The sequence below is a fragment of the Takifugu rubripes genome, chromosome 13 (assembly GCF_901000725.2).
Source record: "Takifugu rubripes chromosome 13, fTakRub1.2, whole genome shotgun sequence".
Lineage (NCBI taxonomy): Eukaryota > Metazoa > Chordata > Actinopteri > Tetraodontiformes > Tetraodontidae > Takifugu > Takifugu rubripes.
This window is the reverse complement of record NC_042297.1, coordinates 20,656,896-20,663,162: the sequence shown is the minus strand read 5'-3', so window position 1 is coordinate 20,663,162 and position 6,267 is coordinate 20,656,896.

Genomic DNA, 6,267 nt, shown 5'->3' with positions numbered 1-6,267 from the left:
CGCAGTGTATTTCGGACATGTGCGAATGTGAGACAGAAAGCTAATCGAGATGTCCAAATTAGCTCTTTGTGCTGAGGTCGATGCCACGTTATCCATTTGCGAGTCACGCTCCTGGCCTCAGGCCAACAGTTACTAGCTGTGATGAGCTCGTCAAAGAGCCCAAATGTCAGCTTTTTCTTTAGTTACATTTAAATGTTCCTTTTGCAAAGGCAGCATTTGAACCAAGCAGCATTTATTCTATCCTGCGATTAAAACCCCGACCGTGCACAATCATGCAGAAATCGAATGTACAAGTAAGCAAAAAACGTACAAAAGCAGAAACGGCCCGAGCGTGTTTGGACAGCTAACCATAAATCTTTGCATTAAAAGTTCCTTCTGTTGTACGTTGAGGTTGGCCTCTCTCCGGGTCCACCTGGCAGCCAGGCTGCCCGGAATTCCGCCTTTCCCAGGACCCTGAAGGGGCCGTGAGGAAGCTGTCGCCAGCCCGCTCTCCCAGCAGGGGGTCGCACATCAAAAAGTGCCGGTTATCTTTTCATCGTCGCCGACTTGAAGTGAAGTTAAAGAAAAAGCCGTCACCGCCTGGTATCCAGGAAAGGGAGCAGCAGACACAGACGGCACACAAATGTTCTTCTGAAGGAGGGCTCACGAGGACGGGTCCGATTCCTACAGAACTTCCTGCCGACGGCTTCAGTGCAGGAAACATTTGTTTGTTGTTCTGCCGGTGGGTTCAGAAGGGTTCTGTTGACAAAAGTGCCGCACAGGCCATTATGATATTATGGGATGTGATTCGGACTGGTGTTCCAAAGAAACTGGTGTCTTAAAGAGACTGAAAAGATGAATGGAACATTGAGGGTTCCATCAAAGACAACGTCATTTCCTTTGATAAAATGCTGTTTTCTAACAGCACGTCGGGTCTCCGTGATTCCAAAGATGGATCAAATCATCCGGGTCGAAAATATTCTGATGAAAAAATCACAAGAATGCTGAGAAAAAATCAAATGAAAATTCCAAGACCTGACTCATTTTTTGTACATTTACGATTCCCTGAAGGTTAAAGATCAACGGGACCGAACCTGAAGCAGAACCAGAGGGACGGAGGAACGAAGAGGCTCCAAAGAGGCTCGCTCTTGTGTGCGAACACTGGAGCCCATTGTCTTCGAGAGTAGGTGTTTCGGTCTGGATTGGTGGGCCCGGTGCCCTAATTGCTGCTCGGAATGTCAGCCTGGCCAGAGGATGTGCCCCGACAACTGGGCATCATTGTCCCGGCTCGCTCCGACACCACAGCGCCGGAGTCACGAACCAAATTAAGAAGATGAGCTTTTATTAGCCGAGATAGGCCCCGTGTCTCCATGGGAACAGAGGGCTGTTTGACCAACTGCGCTGACTGCTTGCATGTGATGTCTGCAGCCAACATTAAGTTACTCCTCCAGCGTACGTGCACAGTGCGCCTGTGTGTCCGCGCACGGATCCGAGTGTGAACTGGCAGCACAATGAGGAGCGTTCACACGCTAATAACCGCACATGACTGCGCTTTATGATATTCCTCACTTATTGATCCTGCCTGATGATGCTGCCTCGCTGCTCGGTTTCAGACCCGGGCGAGTCCTCGGTGCTGTGACGCAGCGTTGGGAACCCGCCCGGCGCCGCAGCAGAACTGTAGCAGAGCTGTGAGGTGGCTTCACACACGAGGTCTCCCACTTTCTGCTCTCTCTCCCTCTGTCTCCCCTGTGTTTGTCTGCGTCTCTGTCAGACACGCTGGGAGACTCATTGTTCAGCAGGAAATGCTCTCACCATACAGCCCGCTGGCGTGTATACTCTAGATTTAACCTTATAATAGCGTCACCAGCATTTAACCAACCAGCATCCGCTTGCTTTATGTTGAGGCCCCGCTGCCAACACAAAATAGACTTTGACACGGCCGGCTAAGCTCCCTCAGAAAAGCTCCACGGAAACACAGGATGAGATCGAGCGTTTTCTTTTAAACGTTCTCTCCGCGTCTTTATTTTGACAGTTGGATTTAAGCCTGCAAGACACCCAAGAGGAGATTTGCTTTGGGCTGGGAACGGCGCGAGGCCCAGCGGCGGCGTGCTCGTAAAGACGAACACGTATTTACGCCGATACACACACACGTGTCGGCTGCCTCTGAAACGCTCCGTCAGAGAGCGGCACCATGGGCGGTGCAGATGTGGCAGAGTGTGGAGGGACTTTCCCAAAGCTGTGAAAGGTGCCGGCTGTAATGGCGGCGACTTAACTACACGTGTTGAGAGGAAGGGGCTTTACTGGCCGAGCAGCACACCTGCCCCATAAATACGGCTTCAATTCGTCCTCAGCGGCTCCTCCTCATCATTCTCTACTCTTAATATCTTTTAGCTAAACAGACTAGCTAACCCCCCCTCGCAGGGCCCCCTTGACTGGCCTTTGGTCTGAGAACGGGTCGGATCCCCCCAGTAACTCCCCTTTCATCAGGAGTCGCTCTGCACTTCACAGAACTCAATTATGCCGGTAATTAAATGTTCTTCAAATGACTTCATTTAATCATCTTCATTTGGGACTTGTGAAGAGCTTCCGTTTTTCTTTTATTAAAGCCGGTTGCTCCGTTCAACACGGAGCACCTCGCGGCCCCAGTCCGATTACATGTTCAGCAGGTTAGAAGCAGAACAACAGCAAAATCAGTATTATTATTATCGTTGTCATCATCACCATCACCATCATCACCACCATCACCATCATCACCACCACCATCATCATCATCACCATCACCACCATCACCATCATCACCACCACCACCATCACCATCATCACCACCATCATCATCACCATCATCACCATCATCACCACCATCATCATCACCACCACCATCACCATCATCACCATCAGAGGTGCACAGGTCAGGGCCGACGCCGGTCATGGTCGCTCCAAGGTCGTCCTGGCAGAGGTGTCGACGGTGCGACGAATGCCTCAAATATCATCGCAAATCCTGCAATTGGAAATGGCGCAGAGATTTAAGGTGGCGGGACACTGCGGCGAGAGAGAAGCAGCGCTGGTGTGCACAGTCCCACGTGCACATTCCCACGTAATAAATGTAATAATCACGTGTTGGTGAAATAACTGTAAATCATTGATGACCCTACAAGGCAAGAGTTATTTTTAAAAGGGGATTCATCAATATTCTCCAGGGGTTCATGAGGAAAGGTCAGAAAATCTCTCATTGAGCATGCGCACGCACGTCCCCGTGCACAGGTTTGCACGCGGGGCTCCGCTTCTGTCCTCAGATCTGCTTTTGTGATCCTCTGAACTTCCCGTTGTGATTTGTGCTTCGATACAGAGCAACTCCGGAGGCGTCATCAGCTGAAACGAAGCTTTATTTTGGGGTTGTAGCTCCTCTCTGCTCAGGCGGCGCTTGTCGACCCTGCAGCTGTTATCAGAGCGGTCAGACGGCCGCGGCTCCTGCGTATCACCCCGTCAATGGGGCCTATCGGCATATTTGACAAAGACTGTGTTGGACACAATAAGGAGGCGGTCTCATTAAGTTCAGCGTAACGGCCGCCGAGCAGATGAGGGACGAGTCGGGAAACATCGTAGATTACACCCATGAGTTAATTAACAACAAAAGCAAAACGATCAGAGCGGCGCGGCGCGGTGCGGCGCGGCGGCCTGCTGGTGGACGACACACACGTCCTCGTGTGAAGCCTTTCAGCCCCCAGCAGCCTGTTTCATGTCCCCAACAATGGGGGGGGGGGGGCACGAGACAGAACAAACTCTCTAAATGTGAAATCATACTGTGGTGAGGGTGTCGGGTTCAGAGGGCGGGGGAGGGGGGCAGGGGAGTCCACACACAGCCCAGCCAGAGGGTGTCTCTCCATGTACAATAAGTTACTCAGGTTTGTGCACATGCGAGTGTGCACGTGTTTGCAAGGGTCATAGGCTGAGTGGTGTGAAAGCGTGGAGGACATCTGCAGGAGATAAGGGCGAAGCTATGCAACAATTAAACTGCTCTACACATTAACCACGCACATGACAGTTCACCCATACATTATGTTGGTGTGGAGGTGATTATGGCTGATTACAAACGCCGCCTCCGCTGCCATCCCGCTCTCAGCGCGCCGTGCACGGCGACCACTGCGGCCTGTTTGGGTTTCATTAGTGACCCTCGTGGTAATTCCATTCAAGCCGCACCAGGGGGGCAAATGATGACAGTGATGACGAAATCAAAACTGTCACCGGGGCAACGGCTGATAGCAGCGGGGCGTGTTTGCCCTGTTCGCTGCACGGCTGCGTCTTAGCAACCGCCATCTTCGACGGCTAGCAGCTGTCCAAAGGCCTTTGCCTTCAACAGCAGGACGCAGCAGAAGTTAGAGCGCTCCGGTGAGAAGCGCTGGTATGCATGGAGGCTGGTCAGGTGGCGCGCACACGCACGCGCACACATGCACGCGCACGCGCGCACACATGCACGCGCACGGTCTGACACACAGCCAACAACTCAGTGACCTGTGATCCCTCCACTCGGGCTCCTCTGCCACTTTGGGCCAACGCTCCGTGTCTCCTGTGTCACTAATGAAATGGTTACACGTGTTTATCGGTCCACAAAAGTCATGTCTGGAGAAGGTTACTGGAATGGAATTTAAATGTAAAAGTTATAAAGAACTTTATGCTAAATTTTGTTCGGTTAACTTCCTGTTCCTTCCTTTTATCCAGGACAGAGAGGACAAGTGCTACTGATGTCATTCAGTAGTTGTAATCATATTCAGTCATGTCTCATCATTCAATCAGTAAATCGTTGCATATTTAACATGCATCCGGTTGAACCGCCCCCCCGTGCCGCCGCATCGATGAGGACCACGGCTAAACAATTCTACTGCCTTTGATATTTTAATAACTCGCTGCTTTGCATTGTATCGTCTGCCCTGAAGCAAAGACGATGGACTTATGGGAAGCGAGCGATAAAGAGATGAAAGCCTCTAACTCACCATTTTACAGCTGCAGATGCATCAGGACGCAGGAGCAACGTGTAAAGCAACAACTGGACTGAAGACGCCTTCTGGATAGAAGGTGAAACGTCTTCAAAGGAGAAGAAAAACAGTCCAGTTGACACAGAAAACTAACTTGGATATAAGGAGAAAACTGATATCAAGGAAAAAAGTTGTTGTTGCTTTTGAAATTCATCAGACACCTGGTGTCAAGTCTGGAAGGTTCCACAACAAAGCAAATAAAACACCTGAAAGTCTGGACACACACACACACACACACACACACACACACACACACACACACACACACACACACACACACACACACACCCATCCCCAGCCCGTTGTATCACACTACGGGCTGCATGTGGACACCATGTAGATCTCTGGAAGCTGGGTGTCATCAATAACTTCAGAGGCACAAAACCAGCTAAATTAGGTGCAACCACTTCCCTCTGTCATGACTAATGAGCTCGCCTTCATTTGAGTATTAATCTCGCTCGGCTGTGGCCGTCTTCTGGGGAACAGACTGCTGCTGAGCCTTCCTGGGGGCGGGTACGGCCCAGCAGGAGAGGAGCACAAACACCGGTCCTGCTGGACCTGAGCTGGAGCCGCAGAAGAAGCCTGCATTTACCTGGAGATATTCAAATCTAGCTTATCAGGCCACACGATAAGAATGACACTGTGTATTTTATCAGCATGAGTGTATATGTTTTTTTAAGATACCACATTCAGTTGGGCTGATACGATATCGCAGCCACACGTAAGAGTTTAAGGACATAGAAATATCCAGATCGTCCGTTGCAACTTTTGCAACAAATCGGCCTCTAATGTGCACATTGGCAGTCCAGGAGTGCAAAATAGTCCCAATAGTGAAATCATACACTCTCTCTCTCTCACACACACACACACACACACACACACACACACACACACACACACAGAAAGAGAGAGGGAGAGCGGAGAGAGAGAGAGAGTGTAATTGTAGGTTTTGTCCCAGGAAAACCATGGCTACTTTTTCAGCAGCGTGTCAAAAAGACCACAGAAATCATCGCCCCCTGAATGCAGCGCAGCTCCAGGAGAGTTCACTCTGTCAACACAACACTACACTTATATTTAATGGGATGTTTTTTGTGCTTTATGGCTGAAAAAATGTTAGTGTTCCAACAAAATTCAGTTAAACTATGTTAAAAAGTCATCTGCAATGGTACAGTCTGTATTAATGAACTCTCAATGCCTGATGTTTCTCTTATATGAGTCCGTTTAGACCTCTGACCTGAGATAACGTGCATTATGGGCT